The following is a 19,890-nucleotide window of genomic DNA, read 5'->3' on the forward strand; positions in this document are numbered from 1 at the left end:
ACATAAAAACATGTCATACAATAAAATGAAATAATAAAATGAAATAAAATAGAACTAAAAGAAAAGAAAAGCAAAATTAAAAATGCATTATAAAAAGTGCAAAAGTTAAAAGTGCAATGTAGTTAAGATTTAGCTGAAAGCTAAAGTAAACATAAAAGTTTCCAGTCTTGTTTTAAAAGTGGTCAAAGTTGAGGCAAGTCTTAAATCTTCAGGAAGTTTATTCCAGCTATTTGTTGCATAGTAACTAAATCCTGCTTTCCCATGTTTTGTATTTACTCTGGGAATCACTAACAGATTGGTTTCAGAAGATCTTAGCAGTCTATAAGGCTTATATAGTGGAAGCATGTCAGTGATATACTTTGGTCCAAAACCATGTAGTGATTTATAGGTGAGCAGCAGGATTTTAAAATCAATTCTCTGACATACAGGGAGCCAATGTATGGATTTAAGAATTGGTGTAATGTGTTCAAATTTTTCGGTCTTTGTTAGAACTCTAGCAACAGCGTTCTGAACAAGCTGTAGCTGCCTGACAGTTTTTTTAGGAAAACCTGCAAGGAGACCATTACAATAATCTAGCCTGCTATTAATAAAGGCATGTCCTTTAGATGTGAGAATACAAGTTCCCTGTCAACTCTTGATTTTGACTCACCATGAATGCGTAGCGTTTTCCTTCAGTGGAGATTAGTATAATGCAAGGCTGAGTCAAGAATCACCTCGCAGACCTTTGACTGAGACCACATGTCTAAGTCTCCAGAGTGCATAGCCCAATCTCTTCGACCCACCACTCAATCAGGAATACTGGTTTTGAGAGCCTATGGATTATTATGAATACATTTTTGATTCACATGAACCGACAGGTCAGATAAAGTTATAATATATGCCAGACGAGCTTTCTGCTGGTATCTACCTGTCCCAGAGAGGATGGCAATGATGATACCAATGAAAGATTTGTCCGTTTGCAATGTGCAGAGTCTTTCTCATTGTTTTCTGACCACAGTACCACAGAATCAGTTGAGGGAATCTTACGATCCATTTGAAAGACGAATAATTATGAAAATAACAAATTCTGGCAAATAATCTAGATGTATTACAAACACTTAAATATAAACCGTAAATTTCATGTTACATTTCATGCTGCAAATCCCTGTTTTAATGCAGCTACAACAACTACAACTATATCTCCTGGTACAACTTTAACATCAGTTCCATCAACAACTGCAACAACATTCACTTCAGAAACAACGAGCAGAACAGAAACAACAACCACCCAGAGCTCCACCCCACCACAAACTAGTGAAACAACTGCTGATGTCAGTTCCACAACGTCAGAAACTAGTGAGTACATAATGCTTTGCCCATTAACAATGTATATGATGACCTCTCAGTCATAACTGCACAATGTGACACAGATCGACCTGCTGGAATTTCATGTCCCAGTTGGAGTGCAAAAAGATATGATTCAAATAATGGCAGATATAGGCTGTGGGCCGAGCATCAAAAATGTGTCTAGAAATAGGATTTCGTGACCCAAGTCACCAAACTACATGAAATTTTCACACATTGTTTAAAAATATTTATATAAATCACCTCTGAAACTCGATATGAAGAAGACTTGCACATTCTTATTAAATTAGAGAAAAACCGGAAAAATGTCGGGAATGTTTTAGTCCAATCAAAGCACGTTTAACATTGGGTTGTTTGCCAGTTGGCCAATCACACGCCTTGTTTCAGGCTAGCACACAAAATGGCTGAGGGGGCTTCACCGATGCCTGTTTTACTGGAGATTCCGATTTGTTGTTCTGTGGAATAAATGTCGTGGAAACTTGCAGCAAGGTTAATTGTATTTAGTGGGGAAAGCATTGAAAAGGCTAAAGAAAGTGCTGCAAAGTGGATTAAAGTGCAACAAAGCCCTCAAAGTCCCTGCTGATGTGCTGGAACACAAAGAAGGCCCCCATGAATCAACTCTAACTGAAAGGTACAAAGTCTGAATTTATGAAAATCTATCTGTATGGACTTACGAAAACTTGCCGAGAAAAAGTGCTCTGACCGCGGGGCCTAGGTACTCGCAATAAAGTGAAGCCGCTATCTCAATTAATAAGTGGCCGATTCGCGATCGCGGAGCCGCGGATCATCTCCGTGGGCGGGGGGGGGGGAAGGCTGTACATAGTTCCGTCTGTAGCGGTCGTTTTCAGACCCCGATAACGGGAGAAAAATGGAGGGATATCGATCGCTATTTACCGCAAGTACCTAGGCCCCGCGGTCGGAGCACTTTTTCCTGGTAAGTTTTCGCAGGCAGCTCCGAGATTAGCTGTTAAAGACTTATTACTCTACAACAGGCTGGCATTAGTGACAATGTTTAATTGACTGTGTTATAGTTTAGGCCCTCAATTTCATGATTGAATGAATGAATGAGTGAGTGAATGCATGAATGTATGATGAATAAATGAGTGAGTGAATGAATGATTGAATGAATTTATTTACATTATAAAGGGTGCAATCAAATTAATTAAAGTCCATACAGATAAATTTTCATAAATTCAGACTTTAGTCTTACCTTTCAGTTAGAGTTGATTCATGGGGGCCTTCTTTGTGTTCCAGCACATCAGCAGGGATTTTGAAGGCTCTCTTGCACTTTAATCCACTTAGCAGCACTTTCTTCAGCCTTTCTAATGCTTTTTCCACTAAATACAATTAACCTGCTGCAAGTTTCCATGACATTTATTCCACAGAACAACACATCGGAATCTCCAGTAAAAACAGGCATCTGTGAAGCCCCCTCAGCCATTTTGAGTGCTAGCCTGAAACAAAGCGCGTGATTGGCCAACTGGCAGACAACTCAATGTTTAACGTGATTTGATTGGACTAAAAAATTCCCGACATTTTTCCGGTTTTTCTCTAAGTTAATAAAAATGTGCAAGTCTTCTTCATATCGAGTTTCAGGGGTGATTTATATAAATATTTTTACACAATATGTGAAAATTTCATGTAGTTTGGTGACTTGGGTCATGAAACTGCAGAATAAAGCTCCTCGGCCCACAGCCTAATATTTGGAATCAGGAAATGAAGCAGGAACTTGTGGAAACATTCAGTTCACCAGTCAGCACATGTGGAAGGAGAAAGAGTTATGCATCATAGCTCTGTCCGTGAGACGAAAGAATGATATTAGTTTCTGCAGCTCCAATTGGTCAGACTACAAGAATCAATCACAATTTCTTGAGCCAAAATGACAGGTACACTACAGCAACTAAATCTATTTTATCTACTGCTCTTGAACATCGACACCTGTTATGACTATTCCTCTCTGAATCATTCTTGTCACAACTACCTCAGCAGTAAATATACCTGTTGATCTTTCCTATCGCAGTTCATCCTGGCATACGTACTGATGTTTCAACTCCTTCAGTTTAAATTTCGAATTCTCTCTCATTGGGACACGTAATACTGACACTATTGCTTGAACCACACCGTGCAACTCATCCCTGTATGTTGTAAACAACCAGGAAAATAAGCATTTAGTTTCATGGTGTTCTATGCTGAGTATTTGTGTTTTAATTCAGCTAAAACAGGATCTACTACTGCAACTATTCCTCCTGATATAACTTTAACATCAGTTACATCATCATCGACGAGCACAACAGAAACATCCACCCAGAGTTCCACTCCACCACAAACAAGTGAAACAACAACTGATGTCACTTCCACAACATCTGAACTGAGTATGTAAAGCTCTGTCCAATGTGCATGGTCTCTATCAGTGTTCGCGAAACAAGTTAATCTGATCAATGCTACCACTGATATAATCCGTGCTGTTTCAAGCACGCCTGCATAAAAACACTTAACACATTACTACTGAATGGTGTATTGATAATAGATTTCTGTGATACATCTCTCTTGCTTATATATATCGTGAGTGAATTGGGAGTAAATCAATTGATTTCATGTTATTTTCCATGCTGTTATTCTTTGCCAAACATGGCTGTGGAGGCAAAGTTAATATATTTCAGGCAGAGATAGATAGAGTCTTGATTAGTATGGGTGGCAGAGGTTAAGAGGAGATGTCAGGAGAACGCAGGAGAATGAGTTTCAGAGGATGAGATAGATCAGCCATGTTTGAATGGGGGATAGACTTAATGGACTGAATAGCCTAATTCTACTCCTATCTCTGATGATCTTTTGAACTGAAGCATCCTGCCACAACTCGAGATCATTCCTGAATTGATTGATTGATGATGGAACTGATGTTAACGTTGTTGGTGACCCTTAGACTATCTTTGATCGGAATTTACTGGCTGTACCTTGCACTAAGCGGTATTCCATAATCATGTATCTGTGCAGTGTTAATGACTTGGTTGTAATCATGTGTTGTCTTTCTACTATCGTTTGCACCCAACAAAATCTTTTCACTGTACCTCAGTACATGTGAGATTAAACTAAACTGAAACTGAAAGCAACATATTTGTTTTTAAGCAGCTTTAATGGTTGACTTCTGGTGTATTTTAAAAAGCTTCCAATTCCTTTATCTTGACTGTATCTTGACTGTTTAAAATTCTCTCTTATTGGGGCACGTAATTCTGACACACTTGTTTGAACCACACCGTGTATCTCATCCCTGATGAGATATGTTGTATGTATTTATGTTGTAAACAAAAAAAACAAAAGCAATTAATTTAATGTTAAGTTCTATGCTAAATATCTGTGTTTTAACACTGTGTTTTCTATGTTTACAACAGGATCTACTACTACAATTACTCCTCCTGATACAACATTAACATCAGTTCCATCATCATCAACGAGCACAACAGAAACATCCACCCAGAGCTCCACTCCACCACAAACAAGTGAAACAACAACTGATGTCAGTTCCACAAAATCAGAAATTAGTGAGTATAGAAAGATTTGTCCGTTTACAATGTGCAAAGTTTTTCTCATTGTTTTCTGACCACAGTACCACAGAATCAGTTGATGGAATCTTACGATCCATTTGAGATTAATAATTATGAAAATAACAAATTCTGGCAAATAATCTAGATGTATTACATACACTTAAAATTAAGCCGTAAATTTAATGTTAAATTTCATGCTGCGATTCTCTGTTTTAATGCAGCTACAACATTTACAACTACATCTCCTGCTACAACATTAACATCAGTTCCATCGACAACTGCAACACCATTCACTTCAGAGACAACGGGCACAACAGAAACAACAACCACCCAGAGCTCCACCCCACCACAAACCAGTGAAACAACTACTGATGTCAGTTCCACAACATCAGAAACAAGTGAGTACATAAAGCTTTGCCCGTTAACAATGTATATGATGACCTCTCAGTCATAACTGCACAATGTAACACAGATCGACCTGCTGAAATTTCATGTCCCAGTTGAAGTGCAAAAAGATCTGATTCTAATAAGGGGAGATATTTGGAGGAGGAGGGGAGGAGGAGGGAGAGATTAGAGTGAGAAAGGGGAGTGGAAAAGTTGAGGCAGTTGATGTCCCGCCAGCAGTTTAAAATCAAGAGGTCTAAAGCAGGTAGATGGCCATGAGGGGGAGTCCAAGAGGAGGGGGTCCGTTGGAGACGGGAGAAGCGGTCATCACTAGGGGGTGAGGACTCCTTCCCATGGAAAAATGCTGAGATGCAGAGGCGACAGAAGAAGAGCTCCACATCTTGGCGGGCACGGAACTCATTGATGTGGGGACGGAGGAAAACAAAGGTGAGGCCTCTGCTGAGGACAGGCCGTTTGGTGTCAAAGAGGGGGAGGTCAGGGGGGGGGGGGGGAGTGGGATAGTGAGCACATGACAAGGATGAGGTTTGGAGCCGGAGGTAGGCAGGTGAGTGCATGAAGGCCAAGACAATGTCTGATAGGGGTCTGGTGGGTGGTCAAGAAGGAGGGGGGTATGAGGACTATATTGTGGGTGAGGAGTAGCTGGGGTCACATGGCACAAAGGGGAAGGGAAAGACCCAGTGGAAAACTCACTGAGGTTCCCTTTGTTCGGGGTGGGGGGGAGCACCAGGACCCAGCACAGTCAGACCTCGTTGTGTGAGAGTCTGCAGCGTGGTGACTTCAGGCCCGGGGCTGTGCCTAATGACTCGGGTAAGGCGACGGCTGTGGCCTGCTGGTGGGTTGTGGAGTAGCGAGGGTCATTATAGTTACTGGTGGAGGCCTGCGCGGAGTGGACAAAGTGGTCAGCGGGCGAAGCATCGGAAGTCCTGGTCAACGGATGGCTGGTGAGGTGGCGAGGGTCGGTGGTCCTGGTGAGGCAGCGAGAGTCGGAGGTTCCAGTGAGACAGCGAGGTTTGCCATCATCGGTGGGGCAGTGAAGGTCGGCGGCAGCGGCCACGTGGAGGTCGGCGACAACGGCATCTTCGGTCGTCCGGGCCTGAGATCGGTCAGGGAGGCAGTGAGAGCTGGTGATGCCCCTCGTGGCAAAGATGGCATTGCAGGACTCGGCCTGGTGGTGTTCAGGCAGGCAGCACGGGCCAGTGTTGGGGCCGGGGGCTGCAGGCGGTCGAGTCATGGAGTTTCGGTGGCAGGAGCGGTCTGGAGGCGGCCGTGTTTACGGTCCTTGGTGGAGTCCAAGTGAGCAAGGAATCGTTTGTTGAAGGAGTGGATCTGCCATTGGATGAAGTATAGTTGGGGTCTGTTGTAGGTCTGGGTGAGTGAGGCCCGAAGTTTTGGGAGTGGTTCTTCTGATGTCGGCGCATCGCAGCCAGAGTGGACCGCAGGGCATGGAAGGAGAACTGCCATGTAAGTCGGCAGATAGCCTGTCGGAATCTATAGTCCGGGTTGGGCCCGAACTGGGAGGTAGGGAACTGGAACACATGAGGTACATGATGGAGGCGCAGGCATGTCCCGAGAAAGCAAATGTGGCTGTGGTAACAGGTCTGGGTTAAGATGCGGTCGTAGAGTTGGAGGGAAGGGGGAATCACAATGGGGGGGCAGTGAGAGAGGAGGTTGCTAAACTGTGTTTGGAGAGAGGAGGGGAACATTTTCAAAGTAGGCATACCTTGAGGAGATTACGCAGTGGAGAAGACAAAATGTTTAAGAAAGAACTGCTGATGCTGGAAAAATCGAAGGCAGACTGGGTGCGTGGACGGGGGGGGGAATGGGGAGGGGGAAGAAGAAAGGAAGAGGCGGAGACAGTAGGCTGTGGGAGAGCTGGGAAGGGGTGGGTGAAAGCTAGGACTACCTGAAATTGGAGAAGTCAATGTTCATACCGGTGGGAGGTAAAGTACCCAAGCAAAATATAAGGTACTGGCTCTTCCAATTTGCAGTGGGCCTCACTCTGGCCATGGGGGAAGGCCCAGGACAAAAAGGTTGGATTCGGATTGGGAGGGGGGGGTTGAAGTGCTGAGCCACAGGGAGATCAGGATGGTTAATGCGAACTGTGTGGCGGTATTGGGCTCCTTCCTCAATCATCTTTGTCATGCTGTAAGTATGCCTGTTGATCTTTCCCTTTGCAGTTTATCCTGATGTACGTACTGACATTTAATCTCCTCCAGTTTGAATTTCAAATATTCTCTCATTGGGACATGTAATACTGACACGCCAGCTTGAACCACACCGTGTTTCTCGTTCCTGTATGTTGTAAACAAACATAAACATCAGCATTTAATTTCATGTTCAGCTACAACAGGATCTACTACTGCAACTACTCCTCCTGAAACTTTAACATCAACCACAACACCATTCACTTCAGATACAACAAGCACAACAGAATCAACAACTACCCTGAGCTCCACCCCTCCACAAACTAGGGAAACAATTACTGATGTCAGTTCTACAACATCAGACATGAGTAAGCATGTAAACCTTTGTCCATTGGTAATGTCTCTCTGTGTCTCAAATGTTCATGTTCATCTGCTTCCACTGAAACTAATCCTTTACACCAAGCAGTGATTAAATATTCCTGTTTCCTCTGCTGTTCTGAACGCTCAACCTGATACAATATCTTCTATTTTTCAAACACTATCTTGCAAATTCTCTTATTGCAACAATTTTTTTTAAATTCATTATTTTCACTCTCCATCCCTCCCCTATCCAAGTCGCACCAGCTTCTCATTTCACCCACCAAACAGCTAACAATGGCCTGTTTCCTTTATCATTGTTACTTTGTTTGCATATCTTTCATTCATCTATCTTCTATACATAACTAAAGATCTTGAGTTCTTCTGGTTTGTGCGGTTTTTATATTTGCACAAAAATGGTACGTGATAGAGCTACGGTTTTACGTCAGCTCACTCACTGTTCACCTGTGCGGCAAGTGCAACAGGTTTCATTCCAATCAGTGATATATTGTAAAAGTTAGCGAGGTTTAAAAATCGTAGAACCTGCACGTGCGCAAATCAATCTCCTCTCCATGTGGATTAGTCTCTTCTCCTGTCACTCCCCGGATGGTCCGCCCCTTCCTGTGCCATCGTGTCTTTACTGGAGCTGAGGGAGGTCAGCGGAGGTCTCCAACTGGACAGAGTTTTCAGAGGGACCGGTAACGGCGCTGCAATGTCGTCTAACGGAATGCGGTGAATCTGATCTCGGCGGAGGAGAGCGTCCAGTGCCCGCTGTGAGTCCCAAAAGCACCGCCATCACATCACCCAACAGCTCCAGCCCCTTCCCCTCTGGTCCCCCTTGCTGGCTACTGCCCCCTCCCCCATGATACTCCCCTCTCCCCCATGGCTCTTTCCCCGTATTTTCTTTGAGCTCTCCCCCCACGCCCCATGTCCCCCCCCCCCTCCACCAACATGCTGGCACGGCCATAGCTGTTGGTGATTCCGGGCCGATCCGAGGCCTGGCTCTGAGGGAGCCGACAGCTGATGCTCCTCTGGAGCATGCAAGAAGGGAGAGGAGCGGCAACCTTGAGATCCTGGGGAGGAAGAATGGGGGAGGAGAGGGGATGGAGGGAGAGAATGGGAGTAGGGAGGGTAGGAGTGATAGTGGGGGGATAGGGAGAGATGAGGAGTGGGGGAGGTGGGGGATAGAGGGATAGGAAGGGGGTAAGGAGGGGAGAGTAGTTGTGGAGGGAAGGAGAGAGCGACTGAGGGTAGGGGGAAGGAGAGGTGATGGACGGATTGGGGGAGGGGAGGAGGAAAGGTGAAATAAGAGGGAGGGTGAAGAAGAGGGGGAGAGAGTGCTAGGGATGAGGGGAAATAAGCTGCTTCTGTGCAGTTGGCGGCTATGGGTGAGTGGTGGAATATTGTGTTGGGGGACCAAGCCTTCTGTGTGACAGGGACCCAATGGGTTCCACTTAGTCTAGTTGCTCTTTATCTCTCTACATCATCATCTATATCTCTCCTTTCCCCTGACGAGTCTGAAGAAGGGTCTCGTCCCGAAATGTCACTCATTGCTTCTCTACAGCTTTTTGTGTCTATCTAATAGCATTTGTAGTTGGTATAACAAGAGGTTGGAGACACTTAACAGGTTCAGCAACTTAGAAAATATGTTATTGATGAGTGAGAAGGATAGAGAAGTCAGGGCATCCAGACAAGTTGAAGTTGTTTTTCCGTTTTCGCTTATTCCCTAGTGTGATGTGGCATTTTACAGTATGAAATGGCAATATCTCAGGTGGAAAGGGTGGAGAGATTGGCTAGTTCATGTATTTGGAAATTATTAGGAGTTCCAGGGTATCATAAGGTCATAAGTTCATTAAGTCATAAGGTCATAAGTGATAGGAGCACAATTAGGCCCTTCGGCCCAACAAGTCTGCTACTCCATTCAATCATGGCAGATTATCTCTCCCTCCTAACCCCATTCTCCTGCCTTCTCCCATAATCTCTGACACCCGTACTAATCAAGAATCTATCTATCTCTGCCTTAAATATATCCACTGACTTGGCCTCCACAGCCTTCTGTGGCAAAGAATTCCACAGTTTCACTATGCTCTGACTAAAGAGATTCCTCCATCTCCTTCCTAAAAGAATGTCCTTTAATTCTGAGGCTATGATCTCTAGTCCGAGTCTCCCACTAGTGAAAACGTCCTCTCCCCATCCATTTTATCCAAGCCTTTCACTATTTTGTATGTTTCAATGAGGTCCCCCCTCATTCTTCTAAACTCCAGCGAGTATGGGCCAGCGCTGTCAATCACTCATCATATGTTAACCTCTCATTGCTGGGATCATACTTGTAAACCTCCCCTGGACGCTCACCAGAGCCAGCACATCCTTCCTCAGATATAGTGTCCAAAATTGCTCACAATATTCCAAATGCGGCCTGACCAGTGCCTTATAGAGCCTTAACGTCAATAGACATTAGACAATCATCCCTGTATTTGTATACAAGCCCTCTTGAAATAAATGCGAGCATTGAGTTTGCTTTCTTTACTACCAATTCAACTTTCAGATTAACATTTTGGGAATCCTGCACCAGCGCTTTCTAGTCCCTTTGCACCTCAGATTTCTAGATTTCTCTCCCCATTTAGAAAATAATCTATGCCTTTATTCCTACTACCAAGATGCATGACCATACTTGGCTACATTATATTTCATCTGCCACGTTTCTGCCCACTCTCCCAACCCATCCAAGTCTTTTTTGCAGAGGCTCTGCTGTCTCTGCACTACATGCACCTCCCCCTATTTTAGTATCATCTTCAAACTTGGCTACAAATGCTTCAATCCTCATCCAAATCATTAATATACAACATGAAGAGCAGCGGCCCCAGCACCAACACCTGTGGAACTCCGCTAGTCACTGGCAGCCAAGCAGAAAAAGCCCCCTTTATTGCCACTCTTTGCTTTCTGCCATCCAGCCAACCTGATATCCATACAAATGTCTGCCCTTTGATACTGTGGGCTCTCGTCTTCCTTAGCAGCCTCACGTGTGGTGCCTTATAATAGCCTTTTTTGATAAGGATGATAAAGCTAGAGCAGGTGTGCTGCTGTCCGTGTGGGAATAGTCCTTATGGCAGGACTAGTTTTAGCTGCAGTAGTAGTATATTGGTCCTGTCCCACTTAGGCGACTTTTTTAGGTGACTGCAGGAGACTCTGCAGTCACCACATGGTCGCCACATGTTCACGGGTGTTTGCCGGAGAGCCCGCTTCATGGTCGTGAGGAGTTCCCGCATTCTGGGAACTAGTCACGGTCTCATTATGGTCTAGAATGAATCCGCCATGGAGAATAGTGCGAATTCTCATTCTGTAGGTGGGTTGCCAGGAGATCCTAGTGGGTTGCCAGGAGGTCGAAGGTTCTCGTGGGTTCTCGTAGATTGTAGTCAGTGCTGACCGGTGAATTTCATTGGCTCATTGGGGAAAAAAAACATATGCAGTAGTTTTCAGAACCATGGATAACTGGCCGGTAATGTTAACTGTCAACCGAGGTTCACAGCCGTGTATCTCGGGCTTCTTAAAAGTTGTCTCCACTCCTTCTCCCCGTCTCCCCCTCTCTTTTAAAGGACTTACCATACACTGTACTTAGCCATCTAAATTATATGTGTGTGTGTGTGTGCGTGTGTGTGTGCGTGTGTGCGTGCGTGTGTGCGTGCGTGCGTGTGTGCGTGTGGTTTTTCGATATGAAACTAAAACTAAATGCTTCTCTCTCCACTTGAGCTGCCTGACTGGCTAAGTGCTTCTAGCAATTTTGCTTTGATTTTTTGATTCTCAGGTCTATGATTCACGCTCCACATGGTGTTTGATTGTGTCGATCTATATATTTTTCAAGTATATAAATATGTCCATAAACATACTATGTAAAGTTTTGGCTTCATAATAACTTTATACGTGTTGTAATGTCTGCTGCTTTTGGAATTGTTGCAACTGGAAGAGACTAGGCAGAGTGAAAGAGGAGTATTTGCACATTAGTTCCCAACAGGAATGTTTGCAACAGCAAGAATTTCAAATTGTCTAACATTCTTCAACAGGAATGTTGAAACTGGAATAGACCAGTCGCAACAGGACTGGATGAAGCGGACATAATTACAACTGGAGCTGTGAGGCAGGATTTGTTGTAACAGGATCACTCTTCGAATTAGTTGTAACTGGGATAATTTCAAAAGGTGGAATTAAGTGAGCTGCAGATTTCAGATTAGTTGGTGCGGGACTGGTTATGGCTGGTGTTTTGGTAGCAGTGTTTGCATCAGTTGTAGCAGGAGCGCTTATAGCTACAGCAATAACATAATATTCAGACTCAGAGTCACGGACATGGTCTTAACTTTCTCTTTCCACACCTTCTGACTGACCTGCATCTTTCCAGAATGTTTTTTTTTTTTCAGATTTCTAGTATTTACAGTTTAAAAAAAAAATCCTAATAATTGCATTTGCAATTTGTTTAAGCAATTTTTTTAAATAATGCATTTCTATAATAAAATGCTATTTTTAGGAACCTATGAATGTGCACCCTGAGGTTGCTCGGTGTATCAACACAAATGGATGGACTAATAAAGAATCTATCTATCTCTGCTTTAAAAATATTCACTGACTTGGCCTCCACAGCCTTCTGTGGCAAAGAATTCCACAGATACTTCGTTTACCATTCATTGTTTCCATCAGGCACGTGCCGTCAGGGTAGGCAAGGTAGGCACTGCCTACCCTGACTAAAATTAGAAAATTGTAATAACTAAATATAAATAATAAAGGCATGGGAGAATTATGCCTATCTAAGAGATCGGTCTCTCAGGTAGGCATAATTCTCCGTGCCTTTCATCCACAGCGCTTATAACCCTTGAAGGTCTGTGCAGCCCACGTGCCGTCAGCGCTGCTGGAAGCCGTCAATTTCAAGCAGGGCTGGGCCAAAGATCCTATGCTCCGCTATAGGATCTTTGGGCTGGGTAGCAATGTGCTCCGCTGGTTTCTTGGCGGGGTTTTCAAATATGGATTGTCAATATTTTAAGTGTATGTTAGGAAACAAAGAGAGAAGAATGGAGTTCGTATACCAATAACGTGGTAAGTACATTTTGTGTTTATGTTTTTAAATACCTTATTTCCCGGAGCGTGGGAGTGGGGGGAGAGTTCCTTTTCACAGCGTTTAGGGAGTCTGGCCCGAGGTAAAGTTGTGGGGAGGGCACGAATGTTGTGAAGGAGGGGTCGGGAGCATGCCACTTGTGACACTCCTTGCACTCCGACATCAGAACCGGCCGCCACCTCAGCGCCTTCTGCCGGCCCCCGCTCACCTCTGGCAGCTCTCTGTCTAAAAACCTCTCTCCTGCCGTTCGCTGGCCTCACTCATGTCAGGTTGAGGTTGAGGTTACTCGGCTGTGGGAATTTAAGGATTTGCAGGAAGCCGCTGACATGAGCGAGCGGCAGGTGAGAGGTGTTCCGAGGGAGAGTACTGGGTGAGGTGAGCGGGCCGGCAGAAGGCGCTGAAGTGACGGCCAGTTCTGCTGTCGGCTCTCGGCGGCCGCTCGCAGCTCCCCGAGCTGCTTCTATCCCCGGATGCAGTGCGGTGGCTTCACGCCCGGGGAGCTGCGGCGGCGGTGAGTGAGTTACTGGCATTATCCTCGACCCCCTCCTTCTCAACACTCCTGCCCTCCCCGCAACTTCACCCCCTGGCACAGACTCTCCACACGCTGTGAAAGGAACTCTCCCCCCAATTGGTCCCTTGAACAAGTGTTGCCATTCAATTAGATGACAACTGGTTCAATATTTCCCTGTGCTCCCATTTTCCCCACCATCTCTCCACCTGCCTCCACCCTTCACCCCCCACCCACCCATTCAGTAATTCAGAATAATGGAGACTTGGAAGCCTAGGGCAAATTGAATTGTTACTGTCTTTATTTTTACGGAGAGAACAATCTGCGCATGCGCAGTAATTTTTTTTTAAAGCCGACTGTCTGCCTACCTTGAATAATTACTCACAGCACCTGCTTGGTTTCCATGTTGTGAGTGAAGAGGAAAATACATTTAATTTCATGTTACATTCCACACTGAGTGCTTCTGTTTTATTGCAGCTATAACAACTGCTCCCACTGTAACTACGCCTCCTGATACAACTTTCACATCATCATCGTCATTGAACAGAACAGAAAAAACAACCACCCAGAGCTCCACTCCACCACGATCAAGTGAAACAACAACTGATGTCACTTCCACGAAATCAGAAACTAGTAAGTGATTAAAGCATTGTCCGTTAGCAATGTGCATGGTCTCTGTGCAGGCTGGACAAAGCAACACTAACCCACTCGCTGCCCACCCTGCCTGCTCCACAATGTGCCCCCGGCTGACCTATTTAACCCGTTCAGCCCCATTCTCTTACTTTCTTCTCATAACTTGACACCCTTACTAATCAAGAATCTACCAATCCTAACTTTAAAATTACCCGAGACTTCGCATCAACTGCTGTCTGTGGCAATAAATTCCACGGATTCCATGCAATATCCTTCTAAACAGGCCCAGAGCCATCAAACGATCTTCACACATTAACCCAATCATCCCCGGGACCATTCTCGTAAAACTCCTCAGGACCCTCTCCAATGCCAGTGCATCCTTCTTCAGATATGGGGCCCAAAACAACTCACAATATTCCAAATGTGGTCTAACCAGTGCCTTATAAAATTCAGCATTACATCCATGCTTTTATATTCTAGTCCTCTTGAAATGAATGCTAGCATTGCATTTGCCTTCCTTACTACCGACTCAACCTGTAAATTAACCTTTTGGGAATACTGCACCAGCACTCCCAAGTCCATTTGCACCTCTAATTTCTGACTCCTCTCTCCATTTAGAAAATTGTCTAAGCCTTTAATCCTTCTACATAGTACACTTTATCATGCTGTATTCAATTTTTTTCTCCACACTCCCAGCATGTCCAAGACTTTCTGCAGACTTTCAGCTTCTTCAACAATACCTGCCCCTCCACCTATCTTCGTATCATCCTCAACGCTGGCCACAGCCATCAATTCCAACATCCGGTTCATTAACATATAATGTGAAGAGTAGCGGACCCAACACCGACCCCTGCGGCACACCACGAGTCACCGGCAGCCGACCCTTTATTCCCACTCTACGCCTGCCAGTCAGCCAACTTTCTATCCATGCTAGTACCGTGTCTCTAATACCACGGGCTCATATCTTTTTTAACAGCCTCACATGTGGCAACTTATCAAAGACCTGCTTGTTACTTCCTTTAAGAATTCCAACAGATTTATCCGGCAAGATCTCCTCTTTACAAAACTTTGCTGACTTCAGCCTATAATATTATATGTTTTCAAGTACCCCGAAACATCATCTCAAAATCACCCCAGTCACCTCTTTCTGAATATATGGGTGTAGTCCATCTGATCCCGGTAGACTTTCAGCTTCCCAAGCACTTTCTCCTTAGTAACAGCGACTGCACTCACCTCTGCCCCTCTGACCTCTTGAACGTCTGTTATGTTGCAGGTGTCTTCCACAGTGAAGACTGATGCTAAAAACATATTCAGTTTGTCCACCATTTCCTTGTTCCCCATTACTACTTCTCCATCATCTAGCTGACTATGATATTTCATCATATCTCCTCTTATTACTATTTTTGTTGTTTAAATTTGCTCCACTCCACCACAAACAAGTGAAACAACAACTGATGTCAGTCCCACATCTGAAATTAGTGAGTACATGGAGATTTTTCCCTGTCATAATGTTCAAAGATCTCTCCCTGAGAAGGAAGATTTATATTGTTTTTGTAGCCATAATAGCTCCGTCTTCAAGAACCAATCATAGTTATTCGAACCAAAAAGACAGAAGTAGAGCAACTAAACATATTTTAATTACTGTGTAAGAAAGAACGGCAGATGCTGGTTTAAACTGAAGGTAGACACAAATTGCTGGAGTAACTCAGCGGGACAGGCAGCATCTCTGGAGAGAAGGCTTCTCTCCAGAGATGCTGTCTGTCCCGCTGAGTTACTCCATCGTTTTGTGTCTACCATATTTTAACTATTCCTGTTGAACACCTATTCCAGTTACAACTATTCCTTTACCCAATCAATCTTATCACAACTAATCATAGATACAAAATACATAGATAATATGTGCAGGATAGGCCATTCAGCCCTCCGAGGAAGCACTGTCATTCAATGTGATCATGGCTGATCATCCACAATCAGTACCCCGTTCCTGCTTTCTCCCCATATCCCTTGATTCCACTAGTCCTAAGAGCTCTATCTAACTCTCTTTTTAATGCATCCAGTGAATCGGCCTCCACTGCCTTCTGAGGCAGAGAATTCCACAAATTCCCAACTCTCTGAGTGAAAACGTTTTTCCTTATCTCAGTTCTCAATGATCTACCCCTTATGCTTAAACTGTGACTCCTGATTCTGGATTCTCCCGACATCGGGAACATGATTCCTGCATCTAGTTTGTCCAATCCCTTAATAATTTTATGTTGCTCTAAGATCCTCTCTCATCCTTCTAAATTCCAGTGAATACAAGCCCAGTCGTTACATTCTTTCACCATATGCCAGTCCCACCATCCCGAGGATTAACCTTGTGAACCTATGCTGCACTCCCTCAATAGCAAGAATGTCCTTCCTCAAACTGCACACAATATTCCAGGTGAGGTATCACCAGGGCCCTGTACAACTGCAGAAGGACCTCTTTGCTCCGATACTCAACTCCTTTCATCATGAATTGTTTAAGAAGGTGTCTGAAGAAGGGTTTCGGCCCGAAACGTTGCCTATCTCCTTTGCTCCATAGATGCTGCTGCTGCTGCACCCTTTCATTATGAATCCTGTTGCAAATATGCCTGTTGACCATTTCCTATTGTATTGTAACCTGATGTACATACTAATTGTTCTACTCCTCCCATTTCAACTACTCATGTTTCATCTACTCACACACCTTTGCTTCATGTTTTAAATGAACAAGAACATAATCATTTAATTGCATGTCACGCTGCTTGTTGAGTATCTATGTTTTTATGCAGCTACATCACTATCTACCACTGCAACTACTCCCCCTGATACAACTTTAACATCAGTTCCATCATCAACCACAGCACCATTCACTTCAGAGACAACAAGCACAACAGAAACAACCACCCAGAGATCCACACCAACACAGACAAGTGAACCGACTAGTGATACCAGTTCCACAACATCAGAAATTAGTAAGTATATCAAGCATTGCCCGTGAACATTGTGCATGATCTCTGTGTTCCTGAAACAAAGTAACACAAATTTACTTAATGGAATAGCCTAATGACCGACATCTACTATAAACCCATGGACTCCCATGGCTATCTGGACTACACTTCTTCCCATCCTGCTTCTTGTTAGGATTCCATCTCCTACACCCAATTCCTCTGTCTACGCCGCATCTGCAACTAGGATGAGGTGTTCCAAACCAGGGAATTGGAGATGTCCTCATTCTTCAGGGAACAGGTGTTCCCCTCTTCTACTATAGATAAGGCTCTCACCAGGGTCTCTTCTATACCCCGTAACTCTGCTCTCACTCCCCATCCCCCCACTCATAACAAGGCGGAGTCCCCCAAGTACTCACCTTCCACCCTAGCAGCCGTCGCATACAACAAATAATCCTCCATTATTTTCGGCACCTCCAACAGGATCCCACCACTGGCCACATCTTCCCATCTCCTCCCCTGTCTGCTTTCCACAAAGACTGTTCCCTCTGTAACTCCCTGGTCAATTCGTCCCTTCCCACCCAAACCATCCCCTCTCCTGGCACTTTCCCTTGCAACCACAGGAAATGCTACACTTGTCGCTTTACCGCCCCCCCCCTTGATTCCATTCAAGGCCACAAGCCATCTTTCCAGGTGCAGCAGAGGTTCTCCTGCACCTCCTCCAACCTCATCTATTGCATCCACTGCTTTAGGTGTCAGCTGCTCTACATCAGTGAGACCAAGCGTAGGCTTGGCGATTGCTACACCCAACGCCATTCGGCCTCTCGAGCCTGCACTGCCATTCAATATGATCATGGCTGATCAACCAACTCAGTATCCTGTACCTGCCTTCTCTCCATTCCCCCTGATCCCTTTAACCACAAGGGCCACATCTAACTCCCTCTTAAATATAGCCAATGAACTGGCCTCAACTACCTTCTGTGGCAGAGAATTCCAGAGATTCACCACTCTCTGTGTGAAAAATGTTTTCCTCATCTCGGTCCTAAAAGTTTTCCCCCTTATCCTTAAACTGTGACCCCTTGTTCTGGACTTCCCCAACATCGGGAACAATCTTCCTGCATCTAGCCTGTCCAACCCCTTAAGAATTTTGTAAGTTTCTATAAGATCCCCCCTCAATCTTCTAAATTCTAATAACTAGCCTGATCTCCTGTGGCTCAGCACTTCAACTCCCCCACCCATTCCAAATCCGACTTTTCTGTCCTGGGCCTTCTCCATGACCAGAGTGAGGCTCACTGTAAATTGGAGGAGCAGCACCTCATATTTCGCTTGGGCAGTTTACACCCTCGCGGTATGAACATTGACTTCTCCAATTTCAGGTAGTCCCTGCTTTCTCCTCCCCTTCCCAGCTCTCCCTCAGCCCACCGTCTCCACCTCTTCCTTTCTTCTTCCCGCCACCTCCCCCACCCTCACTAGAACCCGAATCTGAAACGTTGCCTACTTCCTTCGTTCCATTGATGATGCCTCACCCGCCGAGTTTCTCCCGCATTTTTGTCTATCTTCAATTTTCCAACATCTGCAGTTCCTTCTTAATGGAATTAGTACTTTTTTGCAGATTCATCAACAACCGTCAAAATGTATCCTTTGCACCAAGCAAAGATTCAGATGTTTCTGTTTCTACTATAGTTCTTAATATTACAATCCCTCCTGCCTCAAGTACATATGTTACAAATACTCCCGTAACAAACTATGCTATTTTCAGTCATTCTGTTTACAACTACACTTGCTATAAATATGCCTGTTGACCTTCTATTGCAATTTAACCTGATGTATGTGCTGATATTGTATATCCTCCTGTTACAACTACTAATATATTGCAACTACGCACTCACGGGGACCCCTAATACAACCGATCTTGATGAACCACATCTCTATCATATGACATCAAACCATTATTATAAAAGGTGCGCTGTCACAGAAATATCTACCATGCATTGCTACCTTACACTTTGTATGTGAAAGTGAAGAAAGGCATTTACGTTACATTTCATGCTGAGTATCTGTGTTATAAAGCAGCTACAACAACTGCTACCACTGCAACTACTCCTCCTGATACAATGTTAACGTCAGTTCCATCATCAAACACAAAACCATTCACTTCAGAGACAATGAGCACAATGGGCACATCTTGTGAGGGAAGGGAAAATGCATTTAATTTCATGTTACATTCCATGCTGAATATCTGTGTTTTACTGCAGCTACAAGAGGATCTACTACGGCAACTACTCCTCCTGATACAACGTTAACATCAGTTCCATCATCATCGACGAGCACAACAGAAACATCCACCCAGAGCTCCACCCCACCACAAACAAGTGAAACAACAACTGATGTCACTTCCACAACATCAGAAAGTAGTGAGTACAGAAAGATTTGTCCGTTTACAATGTGCAGAGTCTTTCTCATTGTTTTCTGACCACAGTAACACAGAATCAGTTGATGAATAATTATGAAAATAACAAATTCTGACAAATTCTGGCAAATAATCTAGATCTATTACAAGCACTTAAATATAAACCGTAAATTTCATGTTACATTTTCATGCTGGAATCTTGAGTGAAACACAAAGTGCTGGAGTAACTCAACAGGTCAGTCAGCATCTCTGGATAAAATGGGATTCTTCTTCAGACTGATTGTAGTCTAGGTGAGAAACCCAGACAAGAGGTGTGAGCAAGACAAAGTCTGGCAAGTGGCAGGTGGATACAGGTGAGGGGCGGTTTGATTAGCAAATGAGTTTTCAAAAGCTAAAGGAGACAAACGGGGGTCTGATAACGAGAGAAGAGGAGTGAAATATATAAACATAGGGTGGGATAATGGTGGATGGGAACAGGGGAGATGGGATGGTGAAAAAAATGGT

At 44.3% G+C, this 19,890-nt stretch overlaps 2 protein-coding genes across 48 annotated transcripts in view; both read left to right on the forward strand.

Moving 5' to 3' along the window:
• The window catches only part of LOC129703226 (mucin-2-like), a 177,536-nt gene that overhangs the window by 104,185 nt on the left and 53,461 nt on the right, over positions 1-19,890 (forward strand). The gene's annotated exons all lie outside the window — the stretch shown is intronic.
• LOC129703227 (fibulin-1-like) overlaps positions 1-19,890 on the forward strand; it is a 78,220-nt gene that overhangs the window by 20,574 nt on the left and 37,756 nt on the right. The window lies entirely within an intron of this gene.

The sequence above is a fragment of the Leucoraja erinacea genome, chromosome 14 (genome assembly GCF_028641065.1).
Source record: "Leucoraja erinacea ecotype New England chromosome 14, Leri_hhj_1, whole genome shotgun sequence".
NCBI classification, from domain to species: domain Eukaryota; kingdom Metazoa; phylum Chordata; class Chondrichthyes; order Rajiformes; family Rajidae; genus Leucoraja; species Leucoraja erinaceus.